A 22,434-nucleotide genomic window follows, 5' to 3' on the forward strand; every position below is an offset into this window, starting at 1 on the left:
TCGGTGAGAGGCTTCGGACACACGAGACTACTGAGGCTTGATGAGAGTCAGCTAAAAGCGTATCGCACTGCACTCACGGCACCTGGCCGGCTGGCACCAGTTGTGGAGGGCGGTGTACGCGTAGGCCAGGCAGCCACCGCTCACCCGGTTGTCTGGGAGCACCCCGGACCGCAGCAGGAAGAGCAGCACCGACAGGTGGCCGAACACCAGGCCTTCCACGTCGTGCCACACTGCCACCAGCACTGAGATGGGCATCTGCATGCCCCGGGCTTCCGCCAGCAGCCGGTGCAAGATGCGCAGCTCCTCAAGATGAGTGAGGATGCGCTCTCCGGTCGTCTCCTCGTCCTGACCAGAGCAGTCAAGCAGCGCCCCAGAATGTTCTGTAGCAGCGCCACCTCTGGACGATGGGAGCGCACGAGGAAGAGGAAGCGTCACGAGCCGCGTGGAAGAAAGGCTCGGGCTTCGGGTTGTTGTTGTTTATGTTTCCTCTGAAGCCTTGATACATACCCATGGTGGGGGATCGGCAAGAGTTTGGGGCAGATCCAAATAGGATAGAAATTCATTCAGGCTAGTGTCAAGCTGCTTATCAATAAACATTGAGGAATCTATGAAAACGAACTAAAAATTTAAAGACCTTTTGAGTGGATTGGAATGAAAATTGAAGAAACAAGAAGGGGACGAATGAAAGAAATTATTTAAAAATAATAGGTATAAACAAATAAATTTTGAGAGAAAAGTAAAGGCAATTAAGAAAGTCAGCTCGATATCAGAATAAAAAAACTTCTTTTCTTCCTCCCGACGCACGTCTCGATATGGAAGAGGAGGAGGTAGAAGAGGAAAGGCAGGGAGGTTAACCGGAAGAATAATCGGTTTGCTACCCTACACGGGGGGAGGGGGGAAAGGAGTGAGGGGATAAAAAAGAAAGAGAAAGGAGAGTAACAGAAAATTGAAGTCACTCTAAAAAGTCAGCGTTCGATGAAGACACAGCCTATCGTGCAGGCAAGAAGTTCACAAGAATCGGAGCAGGGCCTTGGAGGCCTTCACCGCCGACGACCGCCGCGGCCAGTGGCCGAGAATCTTCACTTCCGTCAGTGGGCGTGGATCTAGGCGCTCCAGCGCACGGCTGAGAGGCTGCCTTTGGGGGGGTGTAGGCAGGGCAGTCACAAAAAATGTGGGTTGTAGTCTCGTCATGCCCGCAGGTGCCACATGAAGCCATACCGATTAAGAATTAGTAATGGTTGGTGAAAACTACACCAAGCCCTAGGCGACACAGCAAAGTTTCTTCTCGTAGTGGTAGGCCTGATGGAAGCCGGAGCTTGAGATCTCGGTGCAAGGATTTTGAACCTGAATGGCAAAATTGGCCGGAATTCCACGCGGCAAGCGTGATGTCCCGCGCAAGTGGGCGAAGCCTGCCCGCTGTGTTTCATCTCGAAATGGTGATCGACACAAAATCGCCGTCGTCGTGAGCACTTCGCGCGACCTCATCCGCGCGACCTCATACGCGCGGTGATTGCCTGCCATGCCGCGGTGCCCCGGTAGCCATTGGTAGATCATGTCATGTCCTTTGTTGATGGCAAAGTGATGTAGTTGTCGAATTTCTGCGATCAGTTGTTCATGGGCTCCACGGCGAAGAGCAGCTTGTAAGGCTTGGAGGGCAGCTTTGGAATCGGTGAAAATAGACCACCGCTGAGGGCGCTGCTGACTGATGTGTTCAATGGCGACACGAAGAGCGGTGAGTTATGCACCCGTCGAAGAAGTGGGGTGAGCAGTCGTAACTCTAATTTTTGGAGGGCTTGCGGGGATGACCACAGAGCCAGAAGAAGTGATAGGGTTCACTGAGTCGTCGGTGTAAACGTGCACCCGGTTTGCATGGTGCTCATGAAAATATTCAAGAGGGACTTGTTGTAGTTCTATCGGCGATAAGTCGATCTTCTTTCTGATGCCAGGTATCGAAAGAAGCACAAGGGGATTGTGCAGGCTCCAAAGTGGCGAGGATGGTCTAGAGGCGGGTGTAAACTGGGGCGGCAGAATGGCGCGATGTACGTCAGTGATATCTGTAAACCATGTGCGCGGCCTGGTAATAGGAAGACTGGCAAGATGGTGAGAGGGTACCCGGGAGATGTGTCGGAAATGTGCCCTCAGTGCGTCTACTGTTAAGTAGGTAGGGATTGGATGCTCCTGGGCACCGAGTACAGATGCGGCCGTAGAGGCACATTTCGGCAATCCTAGGCAAGTCCGGAGAACTTGAGCTTGAGCGCTTTGCAGACTTGATATGTTTGTTTTTCGAATCTTTGCAAGTGCAGGGAGGCTGTAGCGAAGAAATTCCATGAATGAGGCGTTGTAGAGTTTCATCATCGACCGAACCGACGCTCCCCACGACTTTCCCCTAAGAAAGGCGAGGACGTGAGAAATCGCTCAGTCTCTTTTTCATGCATGAGATATGAGGGGTCCATGATAGATTCCGGTCTATGATTACTCCCAGAAACCGATGGCTCTTTACGTAGGGTATTGCTGTGCCGTTTATGCATACGGTATAAAGAGACGTGTTCTTGCATGTAAAGGCAACCAGCGAGCACTTTTCGGTTGAAATCTCGAGGCCTTGCCGGTGAAGGTAGGCCGCAAGAATACTTGACGGCTTTTGAAGACTCGCTCGAACTTGTGGGCGCGTAACTCCGGATGCCCAGATACAGATGTCATCCGAAGAGATTGAGAGTTGAGCCGACTGTGGTAGTATATCGACAAGCCCGACAAGTGTAAGGTTGAACAGAGTTGGGCTGAGCACTCCACCCTGCGGGACTCCACGGGAAGTGAAATGAGAAGAAGTTGGGCCTTCCTCTGTCTGCACAAAGAGAGATCTGTTGGATAAATAACTCCATATCCAGCAGAATACGCGACCACCAAGCTCGGGAGCTTCCAGAGCGTCCAAAATAGCCTGGTGAATTACATTGTCGTTTGCGCCCTTTACATCCAGGAACAATGCCGCGGTCAAGCGCTTCAAATGTTTTTGGCGCTGGACGGATGAGACTAGGTCGACCACGTTGTCAATTGAAGGGCGTTCTCGTCGAAACCCGCACATTATATCCGGACATATGCGGTAGTGCTCCAGGTACCACTCAGTACGTGTAAGTACCATCCTTTCCAGTACTTTGCCAACGCAACTAGCCAGCGCAATTGGGCGGTATGATGTCAGGTCAAGAGGCGATTTCCCTGGTTTCAGGAGCGGAACTAGACGACTGGACTTCCACTCGTCTGGAACTGTGCCCTCATTCCATGATTTGTTGTAATACTCCAAAACGACACGCCTAGTTTCTTGTCCAAGGTTTCCAAGTGTAGTGTATGGCACAACGTCGAGTCCCGGCGATGATGATCGTCTGCAAGAAGCCAGCGCGGCGTCAAGTTCCTCCACAGAGAATTGAAGGTCCATCTGAGAATCCCGTGAAAGAGGAACATCGCTGCAATGCAGCGTAGCCAATGGGGCAGGTGGTCCTGCTGCCCTAGCGCAGAAATCCTCAGCGACCTCGTCCTCGCCACGTCGTTGGAAGAGTACAAGAGACTTGAAAGTCTGCAGCTGGTGTGGGGATGTTCGAAGGCCACGAACTATATTCCAGATGCGTCAAAAAGGTTTCCGTGGATCAAGCGTTTCACAGAATGACCTCCGAAGTTGTGCCTGGAGTGTTTGAATTCTGCGCTGAGTTTACTTTTACATGTGCCTCGCACCTCTGAGGTCAAGGCTCGACTTTATGCGTCGGTACCTACGCTCTGCCCTCCGTCGCAGTGATCGCAGGTGCTGCAATTCCATATCGAATTCCGTGTACTTTTTAATTAGGGGGAATAACCGTGTCGCGTTCTCCATAGCCTCCTTAATTTTTCCTTCAGAACTAGCGGATGAACCTTCTCTGCAAGCATCTTCCGTAAGTGCTTGAAACACTGGCCAATCGATGCGTCGCATGCATGTGGCAGAGGTGCATATGGAAAGGCCAGTAATGGTGAGATACGAGGGGGTACCCAAAAGAAACCGGACTTATTTTTGTTTGAACTTATTTGTTCACATTTTAAGCACAGACCTTCAATTTCCTTCAAAGTATTCCCCACTTGCAATGATACGCTTGTCGAATCTTTCATTCCATTTTTCAAAACATTGTATAAATTCATCTTTTGTGATGCTTTACAGTGCCTCCGTCGTTTTTTTCTTCACCTTAGCAACATCAGCGAAACGCTTTTCATTCACCTATTTTTTTATTCTAGGAAGCAAAGAAAGTAGCATAGGGCAAGGTCGGGAGAGTATGAGGGTTGAGGAATAGGGGTCATGCCATTTTTGGTCCAAAATTGTCGTAGAGACAGGGCTGTGTGAGCAGGCGCATTGCCATGATGGAAAAACCAGTCACACGCCCTTCACAAATCTGGCCGCTTCCACCGCACACTGTTGCCCAATCTTTTCAAAACATCCAAGTAGAAAGCCTGGCTAACTGTCTGACCCTGCGGAACAAATTCTCAATGGACGACTCCTCTCACGTCGAAAAAAAATCAGCATTCTTTTGAGGTTTCGTTTCACCTGACGAGCTTTCTTGAGGCGAGGTGAATTTGAAGTTTTCCATTGGCATGATTGTTGCTTTAATTCAGGATTCGATTCAGGAACACTTGAGTTGTCCCCATAGCATCGTCCTTTTGCGTCTTTCTTAATATTTCAAGACTTTCCATTCAACTTTTTCCGAGCAAAAATCAGAATTTCACCGGCGCACGCTGTTCACGAAAATCAGCCATTGCAAAAACGACAGTCACACAAAACTGTCGTCACTCTAAAACTCTGCCTAAACTAGTCTGACCTCCTTCAACGACGGCACTCGGCTTACTGACTCTGGAATGTTCGTTCTATGCGCTCCTAGTGGCGAAACGCGGTACCACAGAAGCTTTGCCGACCAAAAAATTTAGTAAAGTCATCGTGTACATTTGGCGTGAACTTACATATGTGCTTCATCCAGTTCACCCTAATGGCGACAACCAGTACGTTTTTCTAACAGTGAAGAGGCGTAATCTCACGCTTCCGCGTGTGGGTGCGTGTATGTCGCCATGAAGTCGATTTGACGCCGCACGACTGAGTGACTTGATGGCGGATACACCCGGCCATTGGACCGTCATGGGCGACTTTAACACTCACCACATGATGTGGGGAGGCATAAGAATGAACATTCGGGGACGGAAACTTGTGTCCTTCGCTTCTGACCGTGATCTTCAATGTTTAAATGACGGCTCCCCAACTTATATTCGACGAAAAACTTACAGCAGCTGCCTTGACATAGCTTTCGTTTCTCGATGCCTTATAAGCAACGTCCGGTGGTTTTTGGATATTGAAACCCGCGGCAGTGACCATATCCCTACATACGAGGGGGTACCCAAAAGAAACCGGACTAAATTTTTTGGTCGGCAAAGCTTCTGTGGTACCGCGTTTCGCCACTAGGAGCGCATAGAACGAACATTCCAGAGTCAGTAAGCCGAGTGCCGTCGTTGAAGGAGGTCAGACTAGTTTAGGCAGAGTTTTAGAGTGACGACAGTTTTGCGTGACTATCGTTTATGCAATGGCTGATTTTCGTGAACAGCGTGCGCCGGTGAAATTCTGATTTTTGCTCGGAAAAAGTTGAATGGAAAGTCTTGAAATATTAAGAAAGACGAAAAAGGACGATGCTATGGGGACAACTCAAGTGTTCCTGAATCGAATCCTGAATTAAAGCAACAATCATGCCAATGGAAAACTTCAAATTCACCTCGCCTCAAGAAAGCTCGTCAGGTGAAACGAAACCTCAAAAGAATGCTGATTTTTTTTTCGACGTGAGAGGAGTCGTCCATTGAGAATTTGTTCCGCAGGGTCAGACAGTTAGCCAGGCTTTCTAACTTCACGGCGACATACACCCAACCACACGCGGAAGCGTGAGATTACGCCTCTTCACTGTTAGAAAAACGTACTGGTTGTCACTATTAGGGTGAACTGGATGAAGCACATATGTAAGTTCACGCCAAATGTAGACGATGACTTTACCCTTCCCTTGGTGCGTGGAAGATGCAAACGCCTCGTAACCTGACAGTCGCAATATCTTTGGCACATTAGGCTCACAAATGACAAGGATGGGGAAATTATTTACGTAAACATATTGCCGAATATCTGAAATTAGGGACTGAAATCCGCGGACATTCCATTGAAAAATAGAGGCTTGCCTCAGCTGCTTTTGAAATGTTATTGCTGGGGGAGCCATTGTTCCTGCCACTGTAGCGCCGCTAGGACTGGATTTAGCACGTCCAGTACTTGCACCGCATTTTGAGCTGATGGCGTGCGCAGGCCTGCCAGCACAGCGCGGATGGCACTCAGGATGGACTTCAGCATTTCCTTAACCTGTACTTCTTGGTCAAGGCTGAGGTCTTGGCCTTTCTCCGGATCAACAGTAGGCGCCGAACTTGGAGATGGCATTGACTTTCCTGACCCAGTGGATGTGGGAGGTTTTGGGAGTGACGGCCAGGTAACGACCGGTGTAGCAAGTCCGGCCTCATCAGCTGTCGGGCTCCCTTGGAGTAGTACGGCAGGTTGAGGAGGAGGACAAGATGCAGCAGTGCCCTACTAAAAAATCCGGTATGAATTTTAAACCGGAACGGCATACCGGGTAATTGTACAGGATTTGCGATACCGGATTACCGGAATATCCTGTATAAAACAGGACAGTCCTGTATAATACAGGACTCTCCTGTTTTTTACAGGATACTCCGGTAATCCGGTATCGCAAATCCTGTACAATAACCCGGTATGCGGTTCCGGTTTAAAATTGATACCGGCATACAGGACAGTCCTGTATTCTACAGGCTAGGCCCGTATTATACAGGAGGGCTCTGTATCACAGGACAAAGGCAGGAATAAAATGCTCCAAATATAACCCACTTGGACTAAATCTGCCCAAAAATTGGGGCCATAAGTGTACATGCCAAATGCTGCAATATACCGAGCCTCAGAAACTGGTAATCTGCGATTATCAGCGACTCGTATTGCAGTCGATGTGCAATTGTGTTATTTGCTCCCAGCTTTTACCAAGTATTGGTAGCTTGGTGAGTATTATAATGCATCAAAAACTCCAAAAGATGTTTATTTTTTTCGCATGTCTTGAACCAGCTCACTGAGGTAATAATTTAACTCTGCGACGATCTACCGGCGCTGGGGTCTTTACAGGGTGCTGGCCAATGAAGTAGTCAAAAGCACCTGCAGAAAAGAAAATATGATTGGTAGTACATAATGCCCCCAGCTTATCATTTAATTGGGCACTGACACACAACATAATGCATTGAGCACTGTGACATGCAACTCACGGCCAATGGCTTGTAGCTTTTCAGGGGTCATTGGCTTTCTGCCCACTGTGGAGACTTCTGATTTCAGGTTCCGATGGCAAGCTTCCCCTGTAGCGCTCCTTTCCAGGAGTTGTGGAGTCGTCAAAGGCTGTGTCCTTGCAGAAACGCGAATCTTTGGGTGCCACCATAACTGCTGCCCACGTTGCCGAAAGATTAAAAATTCCATTCCCGAGGTGGACCTGTATGCAATAATTACAAATGCATACCCCAGGAGCACAAACGGGGCTCTGAATTGCGGGCTCTCGTGGGCCCAGACAAGCCACAGACAAGCCAGGCGTCTCAAGACGCCAGGCCCTGAGCATTGGCAATGCTCAGTATCGTGAATGCACCTCACGCCTTCCATATTTGAATCAATAATGTATTGGAAATCTGCGTCGTAACATTGTTGGTGTGTAAACAGGTTGCTCGGACGATTCCGATGCTTGTGTGGTCATCCTCCATTATTTACGGCACACATCGCAGCATCGATGCGATGCGTGATGTTTATTCAAAGTCTTGAGCCGCTCCACCTCAGGACGCTTATCGATGATTGCTCTCGCACGTATACACCATATGCCTCTGTAAAGAAAGAATACAAACTATAAAACTTAGCTTAGTCGTGTTATCATGAAGGACAAGCAATTTCGGTATGTAACTGAAAGAAAATATTGCGCTATTCCATCCCTCTACGCTGTGAAATCTACAAAGTTTTAGTTAAAAAGACACTGATCAGTTAGAACGTTTCTGTTGACGCCGAGCATATAACCGAGACGGAGGGAGTACTTACAGAACAGAGTGATTTAAAATGCGTACTTACGTCCTAGCAGCACGACGTCGCCGTCATAAAATCCGCCTTCACCGCCATGGCCTCCACCGGTCAAATGTTCACCACTCACGTCTTTCGGAGCGAAGTTATTCAACACTGAGACGAGGACGACAGGGTTCCACCATACTTGCACTGGACGTACGCATGGAAGGCGATGTCATCTTCGATCGTGGATTGATCAAGCAACACGAGGAAAGACGCAAAAAACTGTATAACACAAATTCAACGAGGACTAGCGAGTGCCAGCGTGTTTTCGCAGCTACCTTCATCCTTTGACACTCAACCCAACCCCAGGAGAGAAAAAAAACCTGTTCCACACAAACGCAGGAAAGGCGGGGGAGTACTTCTAGCGACCTGGCACAGTGAACAAGCAGAATCGGAACCTCCTCGCCACTTCATGGAAGCCTCTCGAGGAGCGTGGTCGGGAGGGCGGCTTAAAAAAATGTTCGGTCGTGGGTTGTAGATTGAGCGCCTCCGCGCCGTTTCGGGGAACGGCACTGGGAGGGGTAGGACAGACACAGAGGAGCCCAAGGGGAAGGAACAAAGGCCGACAGAAAAAGCACAGATGAGCAGGTTTTTGGTTGCGACCGACTCGGACCCAGGAAAAGCAGAGAAGGCGGTGATGAGAGAAAAGAAAAAATCTTTAAAAAAATTGCGCAAAGACGGGTTGCTCGTGTAAGGTTTCTACAGGTGGTTTTTGTTTTAATTTTGTTCTCTCGAGCGCTGTATCTTTTAGCTAGCACGGAGCGTGGCCCTTAAGGGAACACCCCAAGCTGCCGGCTCCGTTGAATTAACCTTTTCTTCGTCGATAGAAATGTTCTGGGCGATTTGTGATTAGTATGTCTTCCTGATAGAGTGAAGGTTGGGGCCGCTCGCGATGGCGCTTGGACAAGTTGCGTTATCAATGGGCAATCACTTGACGAAGAAGAAGTGCAAAGAATTCCTGCACGAAAACCAAGAATGTTCTTTCTTCATTGATGCGTCGCTACAGACTGCCGCTAGCGAACGTTAAGAAAGTTACTGCAATGAACGCGACAGTAACAAACCTTTTGGAGCCTCTGGCGCAGTCACCGGAGGCTCGCGATATTTATCAGCCAGTCGTGAAGGTCTGCACTGTGAAATCCAGAGTAATCTGCGCAGGACTTACGAAGGCTGCTGGCGGATGTATACTAGCTGTTTGACCTCACACAGCCGCCCTGGCTTTGTCAGAGTGCTGCACGGGAAGCCAATATGGCGGTTACCCGCAATTCCCCTTCATGCAGCCCCCGCCTTTCATACACAAACTGCATGTTTTGCCACTGCGAAGCTCATGCTTAGCCCTTTTCTTTTCCTAGTCCTTTCAACAAAACCGTGCATGTGTTGATTATCGCACTTATGCGCACGCTGACCCCCACCCCCGTTCCCCTAAAAAATATCTGCTGGCGTACAACAGTCAATCTGCAGAGCAAGCACCAAAACCGCAGCACATATCGCTCTGAATACAGGCTGGTATGTCCGGTTTGAGCTCCGTACCGGACTAGTCTGTCCGGTTTGAGCTCCGTACCGGACTGGTCTGTCCGGTTTGAGCTCCGTACCGGGAATGGACTGTCCGGTTTGGGATCGATACCGGACCGGTATGAACCGGTATAGCCATCAAACCGGACGGGTCTCGCCGGTATGAGAGTGATACCGGACCGGCATGAAACCGATATGTTCCGGTAAAATCGGGTTTGCCGCGATACCGGATTTTTCAATAGGGTGCTAGTGGCCTCCCTGTCAAAAGTAACGGCTTTCTTAGAAGACCTTCGATGACGCGAACGACGTCGTCGCACCTTAGCAGCGGCCTCGATATCGTTCACATCTATCTAGTCGGACCACTTGCACCTTTCAAGGGCACTCTTACTTATCGGCATAGGTACACCCGCAGGCCAGAAGCTACACCACTCCCCGATACTGCGGCCTCCACCGACGCATCTGCTCCTCCTTTCTACCTGGGTGACCTGTTTAGCATATCCTTCCACAGTCATCAGGGGGCCTCGACATACAGTTCGAGTCGTCTTGCTTTGGTGAGATTCTTCAACTTCTCGGCACGACTCGCCTGCGCACCACCGTGTACCATCCCCAGATGAACGGCCCACTAGAACACTGTGCGATGTCAGTGCACGTTGAAGAACCCCAGGTGGTCGAAATTTCCGGAGCCCTTTACTACGAAGTCTCTCATAGCCTGAGTCGCTTTGGGATGTTAAACCCCATAAACCAAACAACCAACTTCCACAGCCACCGTATAAGACCGCACCCACCACCCTCGCTACAGCAATTGTGTCGGTTCAGGGCAAACAGGCCATCAGCAGCATCAGGAGTCCACGTCATGCATCCGATCTGAACCACAGGTGTACGCCGACGCGCGGTCAGAACGCGGTGGGCCACAATGGCCCTGATCCGGACGCGAAAACAAGATTATCGCAAATCCGGTAGAATAAAATAAAAAACATTAGCGACAATGCAGGGACGAAAAAAATTGCAACACTCACATAAGCATGCAATCAGAAGGGTATTGAGACACAATGCAAGGAAATAAACGAAAAGCAAAGTCCTTGTTTTGTGGCGTCCTGCGTTGTGTCGGCTTATGTCATCAAATTAAATCAATTGAATTGGCTACACCTATTTGCAGAGACTGAATGACACTCTGCTGGGCTGCTCGTCATCGTAACATAGTAGGTGACGGCGTAACTCTTAGCGATGCAGCATCAGGTTCTCTTTGAGACACGGTACATATTGAACATGTTTCTGAGAACCTGAACGGACAGATACAGGAAAGTCGGGATGCACTTGCACAAGTGGAAGCGCTGTTAGCCTGACTCAGAATGGACAGGAAACACTGAACACTGAGAATGGGCCATGCGCATTGCACGCACATGAACCTCCTTCTAGGCGTGCTAGAACTGCAGGTTTGAGAGTGTGGAGCTTCCCTTTTGGCTAGTACATTCCCTTCTGAAGTTCCCTGCAGTATAGAGCACTACATTATTCACAAGTGCATTGCCAAGTGAAAAGTGCATTCCTAAATGCAAGGTAATCGACCCTATATTGAAAATGGATGGTTTCACTCCTTTCTTTTGCTGCACCGGCCTTTGCCAACATATTTCCAGTATTGGGCCGATTCCCTTAGCTGCTGGTGTTTCCCTCAGAGGCCGCCGCAGTTGCTCAAAGCTTACGGCGCTCAGCTGCCAGCCAGAAACATGCGGGCTCGATCCCAGCCACAGCGTTTGAATTTCGGTGGAGGAGAAATTCCAGAGAACCGCGTATTATGCGATCTGACTGCATGTTAAAAAATCTCAGGTGATTGAAATTTCCGGAGCCCTTCACTACGGCGTCCCAATGTCCGGAGTCGGTTTTGGACGTTAAACCCCTGAAGTCCTTAAACATTTCCGCGATAGGTGCATATACCAGTTTTCAGCGAACACCAGCGCTGCTGATCATGAGGTTTCGATCGTGTGTAATCCTTTCAACCTGATGCACATGTTTTTCATTTAGTTCATCTTACCATCCTTAACCACCTGTCCATCCACACACCGCGCTTCATTATTGTCATCATTGTGTCTCTCCGAAATGTGCTTGACTGACTCTGACATGTGGCCAGAGACTCAGTAACTTTGCGCAACTTAAGAGGTGAACACTGAATCTGCTGCAAAAACACAAAAAACAGAATGCCATCGATAATCTACAAAATCATTTAAACAACTTCGACCCTTCTAGTGCAATAAGAGCATTTAGTTTCTCATCTCGCAAAGAAGTTCTGGCTTCTCTGTCACGATATTCTCCGACTGGTTGAGAGAGGTCACATGACCTTCTGACGTCATCACAACCTGGGCACTATGACACGTGGCACTCTACCTATTGGGTTGTGAGTTACCTACCGCTTATGGTACGAGGCTGTGAACTTAATTCGGTGCTTTCCCCCTTGCTTTTCAACGTAGCTATGCGTGACCTCCCGGCAACCCTAAGGAAAGTGGTAAATTGGTAAATCGGTTTTTGAGGAAAGGAAATGCCGCAGTATCTGTCTCACATATCTCGGTGGACATCTGAACCGCGCCGTAAGGGAATGGAGGAAGGTAGGATTGAAAGAAGAGATAAAGAGGTGCCGTAGTGGAGGTCTGCGGAATTATTTCCACCACCTAGGGCTGTTTAACGTGCACTGACATCGCACAGCGCACGGGCGCCTCTTGCGTTTCGCCTCCATCGAAACGCGGCTGCCGCGGTCGGGTTCGAACCCGGGTACTCCGGCTCGGTAGACGAGTGCCTTACCACTGAGCCACGGTGGCGGGTTAAGGAAAGTGGAAAATTTGAAATTCAGCATGTACGCGGACGATTTTAATCTCTGAATCAACCAGAGCAGCGACGCGATCATAGAGGAACGCCTGCTGGCAGCAGCGGAAATTGGCGTGTACTATGCGGCCGAGAGGGGCCTCTCATGCTCTCCGCTGAAATCTGCACTCCTTATATACATTCCAAAAGCGCCCAGATGGAAGCACGAAATAAATCTCAGCATCACAGCAGACGGACAAATGGTGCCACGGGTCGAGCATATTAGAATCGACGGATATAATGATACAACAATTAAGAAGCTAGACAATAACACCGCACAGGTAACTGGTATATTCAGAAGAGTCGCGCTCAAGGGTAGGGGCCTAAAAGAGCGTAGCCTCCTGAAACTGATGCAGGCCTAAATTATCAGCTGCATAAGCTGTGTCATTCCATATCTGAACAGTAGGACAGGTAAAAAACGCAAAATATACGCACTTATCAGGCGATTCGTAAAGCGGGCGCTGGGGCTTCCGATTGCGACCTCAACGTTCAACCCCGTCGAAATGGGGGTGCATAATAAGTGGAGTGAATTAGCGGAAGCAGTGCATATGGCGCAGCTAGAAAGATTGAGCTGAACTAACACGGATGGAACCCTCCTTGGTTGGGTGAGGCTGCAATTAGAAAGAGGTGCGAGCGACAAAAGAGATATTCCCCTAAAATGTCGCGAAAACATACTCGTACCCCCTCTTTCCAAAAACGTGCACCCAACCTATAACAAGAAACGGACACAAAAAAGGGCTGAAGCGCTCACGAAGCGTATGGAAAATAAGAAACCTGAAAAAGTCGCCTATGCAGACGTGGCTAGTGGAAAGTCGGTGGCGGCAGTCCCCACGGTGGTCGATGGGCGTGGCGTACCGGTCGCCTCCGCATCCATTAGAAGCTGCAACATAGATACAGCTGAAAAAGTTTCAATAGCGCTCGCGTCCATTGGAACGAAAGCAAACACCATAATTTTTAGCGATAGCAAAACGGCTGTCTTGAATTTTGGCAAAGGAAGGGTCTCGAAAGAGGAAAACAAAATGTTAGCAAGTTCCGCATTGAACCGCAAAAATTACGATAATCGGGACGCCCGCACACGAATCAGTCCCAGGAAATGAGGCGGCACACGAGTTAGCCCGAGCTCTCTACTTCCGGGTAACCGTAGAGCCGCCTTTCTGTCGGGGACTGGATGAGCGCGCGCAAACCAACACTGAAATCGTCGAGCACTATAGAGTTGGAAGGAGGTCTCTGCCACCACCGGACCGAACTTTAAGCAACAGAGAGGCTGGCGCTTGGCGACGCCTGTAACCTGGGAATTTCCCAAATCCAGTCTGGTTGTTCCTCACGCGAATGAAAGATAGACCTGATAATAAATGTAAAATCTGCGTAGAAAGGGTGATGCCTCTTGAACATATAATCTGGCAATGTCCTAACTCCCGACATCCCGAAGAACATTAAAAGTAGAGATTCCTGGGAGGTCTTGCTGCGAAGCTTAGTCCCCCGCCGAACAAAGTCATCCGCCTGGCGACGGAAGCCGCGAAGAAACACTGTACCTTCGCCTGTCTTTAGAAGCGGGGGCCTCGGCCCCCGCCCCTTGAGCCTGCGCGCCAGGGGAGGGGAGTAAGGGGCCTCCTACATCGGTGGAAAATAAAGCTCTTCCTACGGAAGTCACGGACACGGTCGCAGAACCTATCGTGCTGTGTAAACGAGGATCAACCCAAATGGGAGTTTAAATGGTTGGCGTCACCCTTTAAACTCCATATGTAGAAACATTTACTCCATAAATATGGAGTAAAAATGTGCTAAATGACCTGTTTTACTCCCTGCACTCAATAAAGAGGCATAAAAGAGGATTCTCCTCTTTATACCTCCCATTTTAAATTGAGTTTCTTGGTATCAATGCGCTCCAAGTCCCTAATACAGTAAAAGAACCATTTTGCACCATCCGCCCCGCCACCTAGGGTCTCGTCTGCTTCTGGTCAAATCGTCTGATAATGGCGCTGAGTGACGACTCCTTGGTTACCATCGTCGCTCGATCTCTGCTCACTTCTGCACCTTCACGGGCGCCTGCCGCTGTACAAGATGTCGGCTTGTCGCCGTTATCTGCTACGATAAGGTACATGATTAAACGGCTCCTGTGAAGCCTTCAGTACGCAAGCCACAGATGACCTTTCTTTGTTAGTGCCGCCATCGCGTTGCAGCCCCCGCTTTTGCCCAATTCTCATTGATTTCTTTCTGTGTGGTTCCCACGGTGTTGGAGCAGATTATATTGCGGTGCTTGAACATGGAACTGTGATAGTAGATAGTTTCAATGCTGAGCTCTTGATTGAGTTGTTGAAGCTATATTTTTCGTAACTCAAATGGAAAAGTGAAGCCTTAAAGAAGTGAACGTGAAAAAAAATCAGCCACACTAAACTACCTTCAGGGGTGTTTTCATTTTCAACCTATTCTGCTCTTGTTTTTAGTCAAATATAGCGTGGTACACGACAGTAAAACAACCCTATGACTCCTTTTCAGTTTTAAACTATTGATTCTAATGCTACATTCCTTTATCTACGAACATAGCCAACCGAACGAGCTCGTACAGTAAAAGCAGATGACAAGCAGACGGCTCCTGCCGCACCCGCCTACGCCGCGGCTGGGCTTGCAGTGGGCGAAAAGAACGCGTGACGCAGGGTCACATTAGGGCAGTGCAGTTTCTCAATTTGGTTGCCGATGGCCCATGAAGCTACTGCCCGTTTCTGCCGCTAGAACGTCTGTAAGAATGAACCTGAATGAGCAAAAATAAACATGACGCCATTTTTGGGCTCCATTCCTTTGGTCAGTAAAACATTTACTGCCTTGTACACCTATATACCTGCCTTGCATAAGAGAGTACATAAAATGCTCCATTTATATGGAGTAAATAAAACCTCCCTTTGGGTAGCGTTACAGGACAAGCAATTTACACCATTTTGAGTATTTTTTGCTGGCAGTGTATACCTGCCCTTCCTGGACTTCCTGATTGCCAGCGAGGACTGTGTGTAGCCCGTCTCTTGCCTGCTCTGCGTTCAGAAGCCAAAGTGGCTTTCACGTGGCTTCATCCTCTAGAGCTGGACACCTCCGAGTTAAGCCTTGGACTTCGCATTGCGCGCTTGGTGCCGGGTTTACCTGCGCTCTTTCTGGCTACCCATGCGCTTCTAGCAGAGTCCTCCGATGGCTTCCTCTTAGCGCGGGCTGTGTGCTGACACATGTTTCGGATTGGCAGCTCTTTTCTTGTGCGCTGGTGATGCCTTGCTTGTGGGCCTCCCTTTCGACTCCCTGCTGTGCCCAGCCCTGGTCAGAGTAGCTGGCGATCTGTGAGATGGTGGCACAATCCACTTTTCCTACGTCATGCACGAGTTGCCACTGTTGCCAAACCGTGTTTCTCCTCATTCGAAACAGTCTTACGTCTTTCCTTTAAGTTGTAGGTGGTGGTCACAACTGTATACCACCAGCATGATTTATTTGAACGCTCACGTTTCTTTACAGCTTTTTCCACGCCGCTTTCATCCTGCCTAGCTTCAGGTCTAGTGCGTTTTGGAGTTGAGTCTTCCGAGTTTGTAGCTGTCGCATGTGACTTCGCAGGCGTCTCCTGCGTCCGTCTGGCATCAGCCGGCGATGGGGAGCGATCCAAAGGAGTGATCGGAGTCACGGGAAGAGAAACACCGGCAGCACCAGGTGGTACCTTCTCTGCGGCGACGAGGACTCTTAAGGAATAAAGGCTGTGTTAAAAATGCACTTGGAACATATTGTATCAATTGCATATTGATTTTGTGTGATTTTGTCCGAATAGTTAAAACCAAAATTAAGGCTTTTTCTGTATTGAAGTAATTAAACTTTACTTTCGCACAAGATGTCAGGACTGCAACTTTTGCCCGCTCAGTATATTTCTGACAAATCACAAATTTACTATATTCTGCAAGGCTTATAACAGGCTGCAAGCTGGATTTACTGCATTAGACGTATTTCAGTTGTCTACCGCCAGAAAGAATCACAACGGTGTGATCATGAACATTTTATTGGTATATTCTTTTGAAGCCAAATCCCAAAAAAAACGAGGCATTCTCTTAAATCAAGAGCTCGATGACGTAGACCTAAACAGGTCATGGGGCGTCACTTAGCCGAGAGTGATGTCGCCACACCATGAGTTCCGACTGACAGTTGCGTCAGTAAACTGGAAGTGTTCCGACACGTTTCGGCTTGCCATGCGAATACTTTCTGAGAGACGCCACATAATCTTGCCCGGTGAGGCGTTTCTGGCTCAAGAACTGTGGGCCCCCAAATTACTTCACTAGTGCGAAATTGGTCAGGTTCCAAATTTCGGGTGATCTAGAACTGAACTGCTGGTCTTAACTTGCGTCAGGCATCCTTCAGAAGTCGAACTGTCAAGCAACATTTACATAGGCGTCTAATGGAGCCTGACGGCACTGCGAGTCGGAGTCCTTTTCGCTGCCAGCTCCGGGTCCGGAGATTCTAAACGCGCACTTCCCGGTCTATTGCTCTCAGGGTCAAATTCAAATTCAAATTCAAATTCTTTATTTCTGCCTTGTAAACATACAGACAGCGGAGGCGCAGAAAAAGCTGAGAAACAGCTTGACTAAGCCGCAGCCCCCTTTCGCTTGGCAGCAGCTTGACAGCAAGACTTTTAATACAGAAGGTGATAACAAGTATACAATACAAGAGAAAACGAAAGAACATTATACAATATTGACACAATATTCACATTGGGTAGACACAGGTAATGAAAGCAAAGGAGAGAAGAAAAAAAACACAAAACAAAAATCCTACATGCTAGCATACAAAGCACGCAAAGACCTGTTTGACGAACTGAAAAGGTCAAAATTATTATGTATATACGCGTTTAGCAGGGACGGAAGAGTGAACTGCAGGCGTTCTCTACCCGAGTTTAACCGTGGGGTCGGGACTATCCACGTCTCCGCATGTCTTGTTGTGTAGCTTGCATCTCGGGTATGCAGTTCAGCTAGTTTACGTATGTGGTTTACGTTTCTACGTGTTTCGAATTTAAACCGGACACTCAAGCGATATTTATACAAGTTGTGTATTTTTAGCACACCACTTTGTAGAAAGAGATCTTTGCTTGCAATGCGATAAGTGGTGGTTATCACCCTTGCAGTATCACAAACACGAATAGTCGGGAGGAAAGGAAGAGTTACGGCTGTTCCCCGACGGTCCCACGGCACCATGAAGATTCCTGCTACAAATTTTATGAGGACTGCCCATTTGTTAGAATTGAAGTATAATTGGGATGAATTATTTTCGTATTTACGAAGGTAAATTTTATTCTACTGCGAACATACTAAAACAACATATACCTTTTTTCACACATTTGAAACGTGTGTCAAACATCGCTTAGGTGAAAGACAAATTTTACGACTAAATTTCCAATACCGAGCAAGAAATTTCAAGAAGCTATTTCTTACATATTTTAGTGCATTCATGAATACTAACTATGTTTAACATACATTATAAATAACCCGTCCTATATTCCAAACGCATTAATGTTCGTTAAAGGTCCTCCCCAACCTTCAACAAGAGGACTGTGCAAAATTGGAATAAAGCCAAAAAACTCGTTGATTGCTGCAGATTTTTCTTCAAAGTTTGTTTCTTCTGCTGGTGTCGTCACCGCTCCTTCTGAATATAGAGCGTCAGATCTAGAGGACAGGTCTCCCTCTTCCACACAGCAGAGAGCAGGTTTCTTTCCTTGTATTGTACCCCACTGACTACGAATGCTGACACACGGAGGCAGACTGTTGACGCCTGAGAAGAGGCTCTGCTTGGTGGGTCTTCCACTAGCTCAGTGCCGTCGTTGTCGCCAAGAGAAGTGGGTTCTTCTTCAGCAGGCGTCCTGAATTCAGTAGTGCCGATATTTGCAGCGCTGCCCTGCCAATTGCCAACATGTGCAGTGCCGAATGGTGCAGTACAGTAGTTTTCAGTACCGTAGTCTGCAGTTCCGACGTGTGAAGTAGTAATGCGTGGAATGCCGACATGTGGAATGCCAGACTCTGAAATGGCAAACTGGGCACCGCCAACTGGTGCAGTTCCGAAGTGCACAGTACCAACGACTGCAGCAGCAGCCGACCTGTGTACTGTCTTTGCTTGCTCGGGTGCCGTAACCACAAGGCCTCTGCTCAAATCAGGCTCCATGTGGCGGGTAATGTGCCGACGCTTGCTTTCTGGAATTATGTCCTCATAGCTGTTCATAAGTGGCGTTCCATCCTGGTCCTCTTCATCCGAAGACGCCACAGTATCTGCGGGGCTTGACGCTGCAGCTGGATGTGCTGGCTGATATAGTGACTCCTTGGGACCTCACTGAGCAGGCCCGGCAACAGATGAATCGGCTGCAGTAGGCGAGTGCAGGCACCTGGCAGCCTCTTGAACCAGGAACTCTGGCAGCAGCAGCGGATTTCGCTCGGGGGAAGATGTCTGTCCAGCTAGCGGTTCCGGTACCTTGTTCCCATCTATATCCCGGTCGTCACTTCTGGGCTGCAAACTGTGATCAGGCTGCTGTGGCGTCGGCTGTGGAGAGCGAACCGGACTTGGAGTGCTCTCGTGCAGATCAGTGCCAGAGCGGTCGCTGTCAGTGTCCCTGGGAGTCGTGAACTGTCTAGGTTGGTCACTAGACATTTCTGTCTCCTCTGAATGGCATGCCTCCTGTTCGCCATTTGCCTGCTCCACAGGATGAGACTGCATGGAGGTGCTTCGTATTCTCTGCCCAGTGTGTCATGGTCAGGGCTAAATTCGGAACTGTTCGAGTCTGACATGGCAAATCTGACCCTCATAACTGATGGATCTGCAGGTGTTGGCTGGACGTCCTTGCCGAGTTCTGTGGGCGTCGGACAGGTGCCAGCATGTTCTTCTGCGGAGACCCTTCGAAGAACAGGTGGAGTGGCAGCAACAGATGGAAGGCCGACGGCTCGCCGCTTCAAGCAGTTTTGCTTGTTAATTCGTGCGCTGCGTAGATTGTCCGTCGTAGATGGGCCGCCAATAAGGAGACGGGAGGCGTGCAGAGGATCGATACGGCATTCTGCTCCGGAAAACTTTGCTCGGCATAGTTGCTGACACTCGGAATAGACATTGAGGCCCACAATTCACTCTCAGCCACCCTGTAGAGAGCAGATGGCAGAGCGGGTGGCTTTGAGGCCTTTGCAGCAGCCATGTTCGGCATCAACGCAGCCACCTCCTTTTCCAGGCGGGGCGTAGTGCCCTCGTGAGGCACACGAGTGGATACATTTCCCGGCCACTTCACTGGTGTGCTAGGCTGCTTTCGTTAGCCTGATGCTGTATTCAGCTGCGATGCTGGTAGTGGCATCGACCACATGAAGCTCTACATGAGTTCCAGCTCGGTGGACACCTTCGGAAGTACCTCAGGAAGGTATGACCGCTGTGTTCTGCCCTTCCGAAACAGCCCCTGAAGGCAGCCGGTCAGCGGCTGGGTGGCATGGGGAGGTCCGCACTGCAGGATGTGCAGCACCACGTGGCACATCCAGGTCGGCTTTGCCAGAGCGCAGAAGCAGCACACCAGCTGCCCTTCCTCCGTGGGACACAGAGGCACTTGCAGAAGGAGCTGCAGCTGTTCGCGGGCTTCACGCACTTTCATTTTTCTCGCGATTGCCGTAACGCAGCCCAGTAGCTGCTTCAGGCTAGGAAGGTGACCGTGCCCGCTGATCAGCTCAAGGGAGTAGATGACTCGAGAGTTCTCCAGCAGCATGTCCAGCTGCAGGGTCATCTTCTTAGGCGTGGAGGCCACCTGCATGTGGCCGAGGCAGCGCAGGGCCAGGCTGTGGTGTCACTGAAGCATTAGGCGCTCGGCGGGGCCCCAGAGGGCGCCCAGAAGCGGCCGCAGCTCAGCACTTGCCTGTTGCTGCCCCTGCAGCAGGATCTCCATCCCTTGATCATGGCTGCCATGGACGAGGTGCCAGCTATTCTGGGCAACGCTGTACACATCCGTGCTCAGGTAAAATCAGACTGGAGGCGCTTCAGCTTTTCCTTCACCAGTGGATAGTCGTTGATGATGAAGGCGGAGATGTATAGCAGGAGGCAATAGGTGACGACGTGCGGCGGCCGAGCTTTGACAGCACTTATGAGACGGATGTCGGTGGCGCTGTGAATGCTTGGTGGCAGGCAGCTCACTCGCAGGCGACAGCCGTAGCTGGCCGCATCTCCCAGGCCCGCCTCTACCAACACGATGTTCGCCATCAGTCTCCTGCCTGGCTCATTCCTGGCGTCATGGCACCAGGTCTAGAGGGTGGTGCACGGGTAGGCCAAGCAGCCCTTGCTCACCGGTTGGTCGGGCAGGTCCGCGTACGGCAGCAGGGAGAGCAGCACCGAGGCGTGGCCGAGCAGCAGACCCGTTACGTCGTGCCACACTGCCACCGGCCCTGGCGTGGCCATCTCTATGTTCCCAGCTTCCCTCAGCAGCCGCTGCAAGAGGCGTTGCTCCTCGAAGTTAGTCAGGATGCGCTGACCGGTCGTCACTTCGTCCTGTGCAGAGCAATCAAGCAGCGGCCTGTGAAGTCGTGTAGCAGCAATATCTCTGGATGTTCGGAGCGCGCGAGGAAGTCTAAGCAACGTGAGCCCACTCATAGGAATGCTCGGGCTGCGGATCGGCTTGAGAAACGAGTATGAAAACTACTTCTTTGTTTCCACCCGATGTCCGCTGTGAGACGGTCAACATCGTACAAGGCGAACCACATTCACCTTGCTTCACCTTGCACACCCGTTGGCCAGAAGCAACCCCAGTCCCCGGTACTGCTACCTCTGCTGTCGCGTCTTTTTTCCTTTCTATCTTGGTGGACCATTTTGGAGTCCGTCTACAATCATCCTGGGCCCCGGCGGGCAGTTCTAGTCGTCTCTCTTTGCTGAGCTCCTTTGCATTCTCGACGGGGCTCGCCTGCGCACCACCGCGTACCACCCCGAGACAAATAGCCTAGTGGAACGCCTCCACCGCCACCCCATGTCTGCACTCACCGCCCTCGCTACACCAATGGAATGGGTCCACCGCAATCAGCACATGAGGAACATTAGGAGTCCACGTCTCGCAGCCTATCTGAGCCACAGATGTACGCTGACGCGTGCCATGAGGTGAGCCACAATGGCGCACCACACTATGCTAAAAAAAGATTAACGGATATTGCTGGTGAATTGTGATAACCTTTGGCGACAATGCTCGGACAAAAATGTCCCAAAGCACAAGTAAACTCAAAAATGAAAAAAAAATTAAGATTCATCAAAAGAGCGGAATTTGCACTGGTTTATGTTTTGCTCCAGGTCTCAGCGACCTGTTTCTATCCCGCAAAGACAGAAGCATGCTATCCGTTATGTCAGGTTCTCCTATTGTCAAAGTATTTGATTTTGTGAATGATTACTCAGTTCTTTTCGAGCACAGGACGGGAACAGAAGCAGAAACCTTGGTCACGAGTGCCGTTGAGAGCTTCAAGCAATGCCTGGAGCCGCTGGAAGTGTCACATGAGGTCCCTTCAGAAGGTTTCCTCCGGTTTTTTAGATCTACGGATTACCTTCTCCGAAAGTCACACTTGCTGGAAATATCTGCAAGGAGCTGCAGCCATTCCAGTTGGCCGATTTCAACTTGACACACAGGGCGATTGCCAGCGTCTGCCTGAGGAATGCGGCCTAAAATCTTGCGCTCATTCCATGCAAGCAAGTACACTAGACCAGGTGGCTCGTATTCACACTGCAGACTACCCTCCGTCATCTGTGTTGCTGAACACCTTTTGAAGAAGGAAAAATAAGAAGCGAATCCTTGCAACACCTATTACGTAATTCTGCCTAGCGAGAGAGTGAGAGTGGTCGTTGTACTATACATACAAAAAGTGTCGCACCCACTTAAGAAGATTGGGCGCCGTAGCAAAGTGAACATCGTGTTCTCG

At 49.7% G+C, this 22,434-nt stretch overlaps 2 pseudogenes; both read right to left on the reverse strand.

The window, feature by feature from the left end:
* Nucleotides 1–51: 51 nt before the first annotated feature.
* On the reverse strand, nucleotides 52–16,733 carry LOC149324813 (uncharacterized; annotated as a pseudogene).
* Nucleotides 16,734–18,166: 1,433 nt separating this feature from the next.
* LOC149324814 (uncharacterized) lies at nucleotides 18,167–21,130 on the reverse strand (annotated as a pseudogene).
* Nucleotides 21,131–22,434: the final 1,304 nt, after the last annotated feature.

The sequence above is a fragment of the Amblyomma mixtum genome, unplaced genomic scaffold, assembly GCF_055824585.1.
Source record: "Amblyomma mixtum isolate Tamu unplaced genomic scaffold, ASM5582458v1 scaffold_14, whole genome shotgun sequence".
NCBI lineage: Eukaryota > Metazoa > Arthropoda > Arachnida > Ixodida > Ixodidae > Amblyomma > Amblyomma mixtum.